The sequence below is a fragment of the Mercenaria mercenaria genome, chromosome 19 (assembly GCF_021730395.1).
Source record: "Mercenaria mercenaria strain notata chromosome 19, MADL_Memer_1, whole genome shotgun sequence".
Lineage (NCBI taxonomy): Eukaryota > Metazoa > Mollusca > Bivalvia > Venerida > Veneridae > Mercenaria > Mercenaria mercenaria.
Window position 1 is genome coordinate 21,281,004 of NC_069379.1, and position 15,254 is coordinate 21,296,257.

Genomic DNA, 15,254 nt, shown 5'->3' on the forward strand with positions numbered 1-15,254 from the left:
ATGCTTCAGTTGCTTTTCATATGTTTAACAAGATATGTCAGGGATATAACAGGCTCCTATACTGCAATATTCTTCACACCAGTTGGGGTAATTTGTTTGTAGCAGTCATTTTTCTTGTTGCACACATCACAAGTAGAGAAAGAGACGGGGAATTTAAAACCGAGATTCAATGTTCTGCGTGAACGGTTTTGAAATTTCAAACTCTGTGTTTAATCTGCAAAAGTACTTTAAATACAATATTCTTACAAAAATAAAAATAATCTTTGAATAATTAAACTTGCTGAAATAAGTCCGTAGTATCCGGTATGCTGTAATTTCTTTCAAAGGTAAGCAGAATAGGCTTCAACGCTAGCGGCCTGATTTATGCTATTTATAAACATGAGTGTAGAAGTCTTTCTGATTTGTCGGAATTCGTTTATAGTATTTGACAAAACGTCGATGGTTCTCTTAAAAATTGTATATAGCATAATGCGTTATATTTGGATCCAGTTATGACTGTTACTACCGTAATTAATAAAAAATACCCAAATCTTATTATTTACAGTAATATAAATATAGCAATGATATGACGTAAATGGAATCGAGCACTATACTTCCTGTGCATCACGTCACTTATACATCAAAGTTACAAATTATTCTGACAGTCTGATACCTTTAACGACTCATGTAGTTTGATGTAGTAAAACATAAGTCAGTTACATCGTCTTGGCCATTTAAAATTCCATTTTGAAAGCAGTTCAAATATTGATTATCGTACAAATAAACAGTGACTGAAACTGTGAAAGTTAAAACAAACCAACTTAAATTCTAGAAATAAGCACACTAATAATAAGGGTAAGTTTTAAGAATTTTTACAATCTGTTTCCATTTAGATGTGAATTGGTCAAAGTGTCCTGAAAGTACAGATGAAACTTTCAAAAACAGTATTGCATATACACTGTTTTGACATCATCGGTAGTATTATGTTTTAGTTAAGTAAACGCACATAGTTTTTGTATGGTTTACAAAGAACACGGTTAGCTGGTCCTAGGGTACCTTGAAAATCTTTGAAACGAAAAGCTGTTCATTGTGTTCTATCACGAATAATGACCAGACCATTTTATCTCTTAGTTAATCAATTTACTTTGTGAAATATAGAAAATACGGCAGATTTTGTGAGGCGGATAAATAGGCGCAAATAACATGTAAAATATCACTGTTATCACAATTCATACAAAAATTGGACATTGTACATTTTTGATGTCTAACATTTCCTTCTTATGGTTATCCAACAATAAACCGTATCTAATCAAATCAACAACAATTTATTATACTGATTTCGTGAAGTAAATTAATGTTTCGAACCCAAAAATTCGAAAGCTTTGATTAATGGAGGAATGATTCAGCTCTTCAATTCCTTTGGAAAAAGGTTTACAAGAGGCAATCTTGGTCGTGTAGTTAAGGTCAGGTACTCACAATGGCTCGCCCCTCACCTCTATGTGTTCGATGCCTGATTGGATTTTAATACAAAGAGGCTAACCCCGATGACGTTAAGCAAGTCAAAGGTTCTTGCAGGATGTAGGCCGTGCCTGCACTGAAGCCCATAATGGGTAATTCTAAGATCAAAAGTCCCCATTTACGTATGTATGACCAAAATACGGCTTTGAAGTTGTTCAATTTTCATTCACGAAATGCCATTCCAATGAATGCTTACGTCTCCCACATTGTTTTCACCTCGTTTAGGTGCCCTTTCATCACCCCAATTAACAATAAAGTCATCAATGATCCATATTTCCGTTAAATAATTTTATTTTCAGTAATGTTAAAATAATTACTTATTTTAGGACTTCTCAAGGCAATAACTAACAACAGCATACAAGCTATAGTACTTTGTTCCAGGTCAACACTTCTTTACAAACAAGTTACGCCAAAGATATCGGACAATATTGCATATCAAATTATCAATAGTATAAATAAGTGGCAGAAAAGGCCGCATATCAGGCCCACTGACTGACGAGCAAGCAAGCGCATGTTTTTATCAATAAATTGACTAAAATAGCAACTGCGGACTGCGGACTTGTGAAACTAGGAATTACGCTACGTAGTAATGGGCAAAACCTAGTTCACACTGTAAACGGACCTATCCGTTAACCGACATAGCGGTAACACACTGAAAACTGACCTAGCTGTTACAGACGACCTAGCGGTTAACAGACTTTAAATTGACATATCGATTAACAGACTTTAACCGACTTAGTGGTTAACACACTTTAACCGACCTAGCTGTTAACACACTTTAAACCAACCTAGCGGTTAACACATGTTAACCGACCTAGCGGTTAACACAATTTAACTGGCCTAGCGGTTAACACACTACAGTGTTAACAGAGCTAGCGGTTAGCATCACTTTAACAACAGACAAGCAACCAATGGTTCGATATACTGTCAACCGACCTAGCGGAATACATCACTATAACAACAACATACAACCATTAAAAGATTGTAACATTAAAGCTGACTCATTCTACAAGAACATGCGCCTGCCTGCTCGCCCAGTCATAGAAATTTCCGCCACAATATATTTGAAAAATTTATTCCCCCAAAATTCTAATGACTTCTGCTACAAGCCTAATCTAAATTTAAGCTGTCTTAGAAACCTGTAGTCCTTGACGACATATCTTTAAGACTTATATACAATTTATTTCATATGACAATGACTATTACATCTTTCATCGTGAATTATCAGATTATCAGGTTTTTGCCGTCATTATACCTTTTTTACACAATGATACATATGGATGTACTGACTGACATAATGACAAAATATAAATTGTCTACCGCACAAATTAGGCTTTGAATGATATTTCTTGCGCTCCATTTCTGTTGCAATTTTGTTTTACTGGTTCTTTTTCATGTAAACATTTAAAATTTAAGAAAGGCAATGATTCAATAATTTTTGTCAATTAAAGCTCCTTAGTCAAATCCATTTTATATATTTACCATTGATGGTGAAACAGTTTGTGTTTAAATAGTAAAACCATAATGCAGGTTTCAAGATCTGACCTGTCACTACTATATATGCTATATTACAATCGTTGCCCTATTTCATTTATTTATTTTTCTAACACAACTGAAACATGGAAGGTCTGTTGTCTTTTTGCGTTATTTTTTTGATTATAAAAATTATGGACTCATAGCATAAAATACAAATTGAAAATATCGAAAACATTTACATAATTTGTCATGAAAATTCACATGATTGCCACACTTTAAACATTAGCATTTCGAGCCTTACTCTGGTTTAGTTGCTAACAAATATTATTATTTGTACACTAGAATGTTTGCTATTGCCGACCAAAATATGTATATTAAATGCTAAAATTGGTTTCCCAAACTACTAGTCTTTTCTGTTTCGGGACTATTTACCACTGTCAAGAATATGATTTTAATCATAGTTCGAATATTTAAATTGGTACACTGACTGAGATTTTATATGTTTGCAACATTAGATTAATAAATTTTCTGGTTTCCTCCATATCCTTACCTTTTCTTCAAAAATTATATATTATTATTTAAGCTGCAAGCAGGAGACCACAGGAACCAGTTCTTTGCGCAATCATTCCCATTAAATGTGAATCAGATTTAAAAAGTGTGCACATGAAAGGCACTTAAAACTGATTTTGCAAGTTATAATACCCATCTTCCAAGATATAACTTAATGTTGGTACCATGTTAAATACAGTTGTAATACCTTAGCAGTTTTGTACTGTAATAAAGTTGAACCGACTTATTCCCATATAGGGTTTATTACCTTAATGCAACTGTTTTAAAGCCAAGCATAGTTTGCCAATTTTACATACCTTTCTGAACGAAAACTTAAAAAAAAATCAGCTGAAATAAATGCAACCATAATCAATGTTATCCCACTTTTCATTCAAGTGCAACCCATTTCCAGTGTTTTATGTGCGGTCATTAAGAGTTTATTTCCTCAGTAAGCAAATTTGTTAATACTCTGTTATCCTGTTTATATGAATTGCAGTTATATTAAGCTAATTTGTAACATGACAAACAATAGGAAAGTCTTTTCAAACTTCACTGTGCAAAACATTTCGGCTTCTTCCTGCTTTTATTTATAAATATGAAAATTGATCTGGGCAGCTACTTCATTAAACCATGCTATCCAACTTGGCAGTCATAATATTATATGCACTGTAGCTCTAAAATATCTACAAAAGAAACTTTAGAACCAAGTATCATGCTAAATATTTATTAATTAAAAGATTTGGCTTAATAACTATTGACAAAATTACTGCCTGTACGCAATTTCATGCTGCAAATATGGCCAAATAAGTAGCTTAAAACTGGTAGTAGGTGGTCTATGAATGTGCACATCAACTTCTGCATACCAAAATGTTCGTCGGAATATGTAGTTTTCAGAACTGCCTGATGCCAGTTTCTAGTCACTGGGCAAAGTCCTCAAATTCAAGATGGCCGCCAAGATGGCCGCTGAAACATGAAAATGATACCCAATGCATAAAATTGAAAAATAAAAGCATTTAACTGTTGTAAATTAATTTGAAGTTATTATAAAAATGTGAAAGTTATAAATCTGCACAATTATATGCATTTATCGATATGAAATACAACTTTTTGACACATTTTATACCAATTTTATATGGTGCAATTCCGTGTTGAATAAGTGATAATAACTTGTAATTACATTATTATTTTGTAAAAGGATACATTCAAATTATTGATAATATATATATATTTATTTAAGTGGGTGGGGTAATTCAATATAGAATATATCTAATAACAGGTAAATTAAAAAATAAATTGATAATCATCTTCAGTTATGTATACATCATACTATAGTTTCATTATCAAAACAATGCATAAACTACGAAATATATATTTAAACGAAACTTACCAAGTTTATTTAAAAAATGGCCGCCAAGATGGCTGCCGCAATGTTTTTGCTATGACTTATATTTTATACCGGCAGCAACACCTTTGAAGACTCTGCTATAGCTTGTTGATTTCTTTGCGTTATAATAGTCGTACATTATGTTGATTATTTAATTGCATTGTAATTTATAGAGTAAACAGCAATATATATTTTTTTGATATTTATAAAATAAACGAAACAGAACATAGGTATATACATCCATACCAGATATAGGTTATAAATGTAAATATTTAATAAATGAATCCTTCCCCTACACAAATACACAGTGAATAAACACTGCTTAATTAAACTACCTAGATCAAGGGAAACTTTCCCTTACACCAACGTTACAGGAAATAACGAAATTGTCCGTTCTTCTATTGGAAATACAGGGCCTGAGTATTTTTGGCTGTTAGGGTCAAAACACCCGTTGTGCACGTTCCAATAATGTCTGCCACTGATCATGACTGGGCAGTCATGCCCAGCAAAAGTTGGCTGCCAAATCTGGAAACACCATGGGACAAACTGCCTAACAAATGTGGGCTGCCAAATCTGAAAACCCCATGGGACAAAATGCCCAACAGATGTGGGCTGCCAAATCTGAAAACCCCCATAGGACAAAATACTGAGCATTCGACTCCAGCATTAACAAACTATCGGGAATTTATTATTTCCAGTCTCTGACCTGGTGAATACTCAAAATGGCCTGGACATTCCATGTCAACCATGTGGTAAATGCAGGGAGAAATAGAGCCTTGAGAACATACGCTATACAAAATGGTAACCTCCCTCTTTTAATATCTTACATCATATAAAATTGACAAGGGTAATCTCCCCTTTGTTAAACAGCCTAAACTGACCAATCATAAAATAGGCAATTCATGTACATTATATACAAATACAAGTGTAATCTCCCTTGTTTTATATATTCTGAATCGATCGATTGTAAAATTTCACCTACATCATGTAAAATTTACAAGAGTACTCCCCTGTATACATCAAAAGATAAATATAAAAACTAAGACTGCTAATGTGGTCATCATGGAGGACACTCTACCTTATTTGAAATATTGCTCTCTCTTTAAAAGCGACCCTCCGGTCAGTCGGAGAATTACTCTGCTCCTTCTGTTCAGGGCAATCTCTTCTCAGGTGATCTCCCTGACAATTAAAGCATTTCCCTAGAGATCTAGGCAAAGTACGATACTTCAGCAAATGATTTCCCCCACAATTAAAGTAGTCTCCCCCATTCCGACTAGGACTACCTGATCTACCCGGACTGTTTTCCTGATACTTATTTCTTCCGGGACTATACGGAGAGGGAGACAATGATTGATCAACTTTGGCGGTAAGCTCAGACATAGCTTTCAAGTTGGCTTTTGCTAGCGGTCTCCTGGACTTTAATCATACTGTTTAGTAACTCTGAGAGGGTATGTTGTGTTGGGGTTGGAGCGACTTTAGAACTAATAGTCGGACTTGAACTATCTGAGTCTGTACTGGAGGCAAGCCTCTCTGAACGTCTGGGAATTGACTCCCTAGTAGCCTTAATATTTGGGCATTCCTTATGCGGAGACAGATTGCCCTGTAATGCATTATGGCACTGTTGAAATTCCTTTGCACGTTCTAAGCACGAGCGTGTTTTAGTTTGAGATGGATCACATGTTCAGCTGCACTTACGTCAACGGACGGAAATGCCTCAGTGGCCAATTCTAACACCCTATCTGACCAGTCGTCAAGGCTCTCATCCGGGCATTGTGTAAAATTCCGTTCTAATTCTATAATTAGTTCTGCATAGGAGATGTGAGGACTACATGTGATTGAGTTTGAGAAGAACTCCCCCGCCTTCCCGGAAAGGTTCAATTCTATATGAAATTTGCTCTGTTCTTCCCCCACTTATTATAACGTGCATATGTTTCAAACTTATGACGGAAGGTTCGCCAACTTGAGGTGCCATCATATGGTGGCAGTTTTAGCAGCTTAAAGTCTCTTCTTGGAATTTTCGTTTGGTCTTGCAAAAGGTTGTACGAGGGTAACCCCATTTTGGTTCATAAACCGCACACCCGAGCTATTATAGTCTTGCAAACCAGAATTACTGGGGAGCACGTAAGGCGCCTGCTGTTGAGTCCCCTATAGCCGATTGGGGGCCCAGGTTTCATGGTTCAAGATGGAACCATTGGTTGGTAAATTGACTGGAGCCACAGCACTGACTTGATGTTCATAAGGCGTTGTATCTCTTGAATCCGAATATAACAGACCAGAACCTCCCCAAGGGTACATGATCTGAGCCGCAATCAACTTATTTACCCTAGGTAAGATCTTTGCCCTTGTAGCAGGCACTTGGAACGGTGCCCTAGCATGCATATTTGCATAAGCTGGGTGCGGATCATGGGAGTAGCTACGGCATCAGGTAGCATTGAAGCAGTCATAGTGTATGGTGTAGAGGCCACTAAAGATATATTGGCGGGCATTTGCGCAAAGGACGCAGTGGTATGGTAAGATGGCAGTGCAGCAACTGTAGTATTTGGGATTGAGGGAAGACCGAACCAAGCTATACTGGTTGGAATGGATTGAACCCCAACGAAACCCATTCCGGGTGCCAGGGGTTGACACAAATGGCCACCCCTGGGTTGCGCTACGAGAGAGGAAGCTTGTATATTTGTACTAAGTAGGGTGTTTATGCAACAACATGGTCACTAGCTCCATGTGGAAGGGTTCGAACCACCGTTTGTTCCACCGGTGAGATGTGGTACAGGATCCATAGCCGGTACATTTGAACTACTTCTAGGGGCCTGAACCCCCTGTGTCAACCATAGGATAGGGTGGTCGAAGCAGAGCGTTTTGATCAGGTGGACGGATTTTATTCCAAATGCCACTTGTGGGTTTTGGTGCAGAAACTGTTGCGGGTACATTTGTGTCAATAGGAGGGGGTGATCGCCTGTGCTACCCATATGGTAGGGTTGTCTAGCAATAGCAATAGCATTCTGGCCCCCGTCAGGTGGACGGGATTGATCCCAAGGGCCACCTGTAGGATGTAGTGCGGGCATAGTTCCTGGCACATATGAACCAGTTGTAGGGCCCTGCAGTCCTGCTTGTCCCTTATAATTGGGCGGTTAACACCAAAGTGGACTGTTTTATGTCGGGCGGGCACAGTCTATTCTGTATTTTAGCCTGAGATTGTTGTACCGTACCTAAAACTGGTACAGCTGTATCATGATGAGGGTCAAGTACCCCACTCCCACTCATAGGATAAAGCGGCATATACTTGGATGATGGTACAATTGTACCCTGTTGTGGGGCACATTCCCCGAAACCACCCAAAAGATAATTTGACACAAAAGCTGATGAGGGCGTATTCGTACCAGGCGGAGGTACTTGCTCCCCGGTACCATTACTAAGACACGGATGCGGGCGTATTTGTACCATGTGGAGGTACTTGATCTCCGGTGTCACTACTAATAATACTTGGCACGGAAACCGATGTGGGCGCATTTGTACCAACGGAAGTACTTGTCCGCCAGTACCTCTTGATGCCATAGTCAGAACTGGTTTATATGCAGCAGGAGTCTGGCACACTTTGCCAGCATAGAGGTTCGATACTGCTTGACCCGTCGGTTCAGACATACGGGAGGCGGGGGCTCGGCCTCTCATAACATTCGCGTGATGCGATACCAAAGATGAACTATTTTCGTTTGTATTTGGATAAGGGGAAAGATCCCTTGTGCCACCCGTAAGGTTCGAAGATGTATGCATTGCTGGACCAGACATACGGGAGGCACGGGCTTGGCCCCTCTGAACATACGCATGATGCGATACCAATGATGAACTCATTTCATTTGTTTTCGGGGTATGATCCCCTCACGCCACCCGTAAGGTTCGAAGTTGTATGCAATGCTGGATCAGACATACAGGAGGCGGGGGCTTGGCCCCTCTGAATATTCCCTCGATGCGATCCCAAAGATGGACTCATTTCTGTAGATATAAGTAAGCATTTTATTTCTACAGAAACAACTTACGTCTTACAAGTAAACTTTAAAACGGAAATACATTTTATGTATGAGTTGTGCGTATTTGACGTATACATGTGTATGATGTTTTGTTGTTTTTTTTAGAATTTTATAACATTCTAAAGGTTAGTTATTCAAATCTTAAAAAGATGTCATTGCAGAGCAGTATTCCATATTTTACTGACATTATCATATCTCACAAGCTTACAAGCTTACAACTGAACATAAAATGTCGAAGACATTACATTTATTACGTATGTTGTATATTATCATTTTTACATTCTCTTTTTACAAGAAAATGACTAGCAAGCAGTTAATAAGTTTAAATCAGTATTTTAAGTAATTGCTAAAGAAATATTCTATTAAATGCTGTTTTAATCTTCGAATTTACATTTCAGCCTGTTTTAATTACTTTTAGCAAACATATGTTTACTTCAAGATCGAACCGTGTCATAATGTGAAAATGATCTATTTTCATCATTTACTGATTACCCACACCAATTATTTAACTTAGTCTTATTAATGTCGGTATATATGTCACATTTTATTCATGTAACAGTTATTTTTCACGTATTTGTTCCGTCAAGAAAAAAATGCACATTAAAAAAACCTGCACCTTTACTTAATATGAATTTTAAAGTATTACACATATTATATGTAAGTGTACATAGATTTACCCCACCCACTAAGCTGTTTACTTAGCCCTTTATTGTTGGATTAACAGATAATAATTTAATTAAAAGTTGTCATGTAAAATACTTATGATATACTTTATGAAATTCTGAACATAATAAAGCATAAAACTTGTAAAATATAACCAAGCTATTAAATGTGGTAGAATTATTAAAAGAATGTATGTAAAACAACGTTTTTTTCTGATCATTTTGTATGCAAAATCCATCATATTTTGTAAGAATATATTTCAATTTACTTAAAGATGAAATAAACTATGTTTTAATCTATTCTGCAACAGAAACTGGTATAAGACTAGGACGATGCCTTTAAATTTGAAATATATTGTCCAGTCAATATGTATAGTATGATTTTTAATTTTCGGCAGCCATATTGGCGGCCATCTTGAATTTGAGCACTTTGCCCACCACTTGCATTCTGGCATCAACTGGTTTTGGAAACTTAAGACTCTTACAAACATTTTGATGTATAGTTTGCGATGTGCACATTCGTAGACCACCTACCCCTCATGGAGGTGAACTCGTTTGCGACAGTAATTACAATGCCTACTTTCTAAAGACCGATTGCAATGATTTAAGTGTACAATTACTGACCTCAAATAAAAATTATCTACTGCATTAAACTAACATACACAAAATAAAATTATGAGCTGCGTCAAGCTAAAAAGGTCCCTAATATTAATGATCTTGTTTTGTGTAAATGACGTCGAAGTTATATAACGTCACTTAAACGTTTTAACATGTTGGTGCGCCTTTTTAAATTTGAGCAAATTCATGCAATGATGTCTTACTAAAGACAAGTGCTTCGTTCTACCTTTTTTTATATCTTCTCTAATCTTTTCGAAAGCTTTTAATTGAACATTCCTTCAAAATGCTTGCTTCTCCATGTTTATGTCACGGAACAAATAACGATCAAAGCGTCATCGAATTCTATATTCCTTAAGATATCGCGATCTATCGATGAAATCTGCTACATTAAAATCTCATTCTCCACTACATGATTTTAGTTGAAATCTGAAATTTCTATTTTATGTAAAGAAATTCATATACTTATCAAGTAAGCAATAATGTAGAAATGCCATCAAAATACTATAATGTCCCTTTTTGCTTGACGCGGCTCATGTGAACTTATATTTGTATAAGCCGCTGAATTCTGTATCACATTGATTTTACTAACGGCCTAGGATACGCAGGATGTCTAATAAATTAAAGTGCAAGACAAAGACAGTAAATTAGAAACTTCAATGTTGACATTTGTTGTACCTTCTGACCCTAGGCAGAGTACTGTGATAGGCGACATTTATATCAATAATCACAATTGTTTGTTTCTTTAATTTATATCCATATTAACGTTCCTTCAGCCTCTAGAAAGAGTATACCACTAACAATTACTTTAATGAAATTTTAATCCATTTGCCTGGCAATTACACTGCTATGTTAATGTATTGAACCATGTTAAACTACTTAGGATATATCTAGGCTTGTAACAAGCGTGTGCGAGTTATCTTTCCTGTGGTTATTGTAATAATATTTTACTGCAGTAAACAACAAGTGTTGAGCCAAAACAAATTTTAATCGATACAACATTTACTTAGATAGATAATAGCACCACCAAACATACTTATCTAATAATAAAACCCGTGCCTATCCCACCTAAGAACAATAATCGACATTTTTCCAACAGACATTTACCAACGAGACTGCGCGTGTTTAGAGGCATTTTACCTATGCTCGACCAGCCAGTTGCTCGACTACTGTCTATAAATGTACATGTTTATTGCAATAAACCTTTGAACTCACGATTGTTGTTCATTTATTTCCTTCCCAGCATCCTTGTATGACATCATACACAATTGATCTAGATCTTAAAGGGGCTTGTTTGTTTACAGACGACAGCTTCTTTGCATCTGTCAAAATACTTACCGTGAATCTCCTCTAGAAAATGATGCGTCTTTCCCGATTTCTTTAAGAAGAGTACTAGAACAACGTATTTTATAGTCTTCTAACCTTTATTGATAATTTGACATAAGCTTATATCAGTAAACAATCGACTTGAAAGTAAAATTAAAGAAGTAAACAAACACGCCCACCTCTCAACAGGTGAAAAGAAAAATGGCGCCTTCATTAGTTGAGTCATGCAGACGCCTGAGATAAAGAGATTCACCGCGCCATAAGACAAGTTCGATAACATGATTATGGACATTTTGCTTTTTGAAAATTTTAGGTTTGTTTGATTGTTAAAACAGTTCGATTTCTTGTTAAATTACTTGATGGATACTGCAGACACAACATTTACCAATGTTCGTTTTGCCCGCTTTTCAGGTAGGTGTAATATCCCTTGTTTGAAAGTCTGAAACTTTTGAGTTTTTAATTCTGAAAACAAAACTAGAAAATATGAAGTTTTGACTATAAAAATATTTGTTTGTTTGATTTTATGATTACCTGTGAAAAAAGAAATCGGTCTGGTCGAGCATAGAAAAATGACACTTTAACATTTAGTGTTTTACACCCTATAGTTTGAACCGCGATATATTTTATCCTGATCAATGTCAGCCAAACGCTTCAGTGGAAATTAACCAATAAAATTCAGAAACTAAACGTTTTCAACAACCTTGTGAGTTTTTTTATTTGTTTCGAGAAACATAAATGTAAATCTGGTCGAGCATAGGTAAAACGAGTCTATCTGACTAGCACGTTTTCGGATAGACATATTCAGACAACTCGACTTGAACGACGACTTAGCACATTTTCTCGGGCACGGACATTTACATTTAAAAGTATACATTTTGTCTAAATTGTTGCATGTAGAATGATTCTACTGAATGACTGTGCCACCAATGTAATAAATTGATTACGACCACCGAAGAATAAGTCCCGTGCAAAATACGAAACGACGTTCATCATCAATTTCCAAAATTTACCGAACAGTCACACAGTTCATGACTCAGAATCCACCTCCACAATGTATCCTTTCCAGGCGGATTCTGTCCGAACATGTCTACACTAATGCGCAATGTTAACAGAGACAGCATGTATGTTATTCGTGTATATTCATTGAATTTATGGTGGTATTCTTGTTTATTCATTGGATTTGCGGCGGTATTCTTTTTTATACAGTTTATTTTGTGAAGATATTCTTGTTTTTACAGCTGTATTTGTTTTGTTTGTTTGTTTGTTTGTGTTGGGTTTAACGCCGTTTTTCAACAGTATTTCAGTCATGTAACGGCGGACAGTTAACCTAACCAGTGTTCCTGGATTCTGTACCAGTACAAACCTGTTCTCCGCAATAAACTGCCAACTTCCCCACATGAATCAGAGGTGGATGACTAATGATTTTAGACACACTGTCGTTTATCAAATAGTCACGGAGAACATATGCACCGCCCGAGTATCGAACTCACGACCCTGCGATCTGCAGACCAACGCTCTTACCTACTGATCTAAGCGGCAGCTGTATTTGTGATTAAATTCTTGTTTGTATAGTTGTATTTGAGATGGTATTCTTTATTTATATAGATGTATTTGTCATGGTATCCTTGTTTTTACAACTGTAAGTTTGATGTTATACTTGTTTTCCAATGAAGGTGTGCTGTTATTACTGTTTATGCAGCTGTATCTGTGGGTATTGTTGTTTATAAAATTGATTTTGTGATGGTAAACTTGATTATACAGCTGTGTTTGTGATGGCATACTTGTTTATACAGTTGTATTTGTGATGTAAGTTTTGTTTATACAGTTGGGTTTGTGATGGTATTATTGTTTATACAGCTATGTATGTGATAATATACATTTGAAACAGTTGTCTTTTCGATGTAATTCTTGTTTATACAGTCGAATTTGTGATGGAATTGTTGTGTATACAGCTGTATTTGTAATGGTATACTTGTTTATACAGCTGTATTTGTACTGGTATACTTGTTTATACAGCTGTATTAGAGATGTACTTCTTGTTTATACAGTTGAATTATACTGATATACGTGTGATAGTATTCTTGGTTATACAAGCGTATTTGTGATGGTATTCGTTTCATCTTGCTGTATTGGTGATGCTATTCTTTTTAATACAGCTTTATTTGTGATGGTACGCCTGTTTATACAGTTGTACTTGTGGTGGCATTCTTGTTCATACAGCAGCATTTGTGTTGGTATTCTTTCTTACACAGTTATATTTGTAATAATATTTGTTTACACAGCTGTATACCAAATGCTCAATCATCAAATGCACCCCTCCACAGTTAGTAGAACTGCGTTGTGATTTTTTTCTGACTGGTTCATAGTGTCTGTCAAAACATCCGTTGGTTCCCTTTAACAATTGTATATAACATAACGCGTAATACTAGGATCCAGTAGTCTGACAAATGCGATGGATTATGATTTTTCATCAATAATGTGCATTTTCGTTTGAGTGTTTATTTTCCGACTCACGATATCTCTCCAAATTTGTACTCAAGTACACCAGTTCATAAATGTTACATTCCATGTGTATCTGCAAGACTTGTTTGTAAATTTAATGAACAATTTTAATTGAAAACAACGATAAAGCACTCGTATTAATTGTCACGTTACAAAAACACTGTCTGACACATTGCCGTCATTTTCACGTAGTAAAAACATAAGTCAGTTACATCGTCTTAGTCATTGGAAGCAGTTTATTTATTGATCATCATAAAAGTAATCAGTCAATGAAAATTTGAAAGTTAATATAAAATGCCAAATATGTTCTAGGGAAAAAAAACACATTGAAATAAAAAAGTAAGTTAAAAACATTTACAAAGTGTTTCCTTTTAGATGTAATTTGCCAAATTGAAATACAGTTGGAACTTTCAAATACAGTATTGCATGTCACTGTTATGACATCGACGGCGTTATAACGTTGCTGTTAAATAACCGCATATAGTTGTTTTATACTTTAGAAAATACATGATTAGTTGGTAATGAGGTTCCTTGAAATAAAGTGTTGTTCATGAATGTTGTTCCACGAATAATGAGCATAACATTTCAGCTCTTAGCAAAAATCAACTTACTTTGTGAAATATAAGAACATGTTAGTCCGAAAGGCGGAGTGGCAGGTGGTGCAAAGTACACAAAGTACATGTAAAATATTATTGGTATTACAGTTCATATATAAATACATAGATCCCACCTGTCAATCAAAACAATAATATTGGCCGATGAGATAATGCGTTATACGTAGATCCGTTACTATAAAAAAAAAAACAATCAAATTTTACAACGCGGATGTGTTATTCAGTGGATTTAAGACAACAGAATGTTTCTTTCAATTTTCGATTTCGATTTAATTTATTAATAGACATATTCTTCTTTGCAAGGACACGATCGTGTCGTATTTTTTTAATTTTTGCATGATACTTTAAACCAATAGTCTGTGTACACATTTTTATCGTCCGAGAAAAAATAGATTTACAATTTCCGTTTTTGATGCCCATTGGCTTTGAATGGCCAAGAATCCCCATGAAAGTCACGGTTTTGAAAATAATAGAAACACATCGAATTGGCAATGAACTGCATTAAATTTTGGTACCAAACATTACATACTGTAGACAAAATAATCTACTTCGGACACATAATCTACCTCAGCTGATGAAAACCTGAGTGCACTCTTTCTTTTGCGTT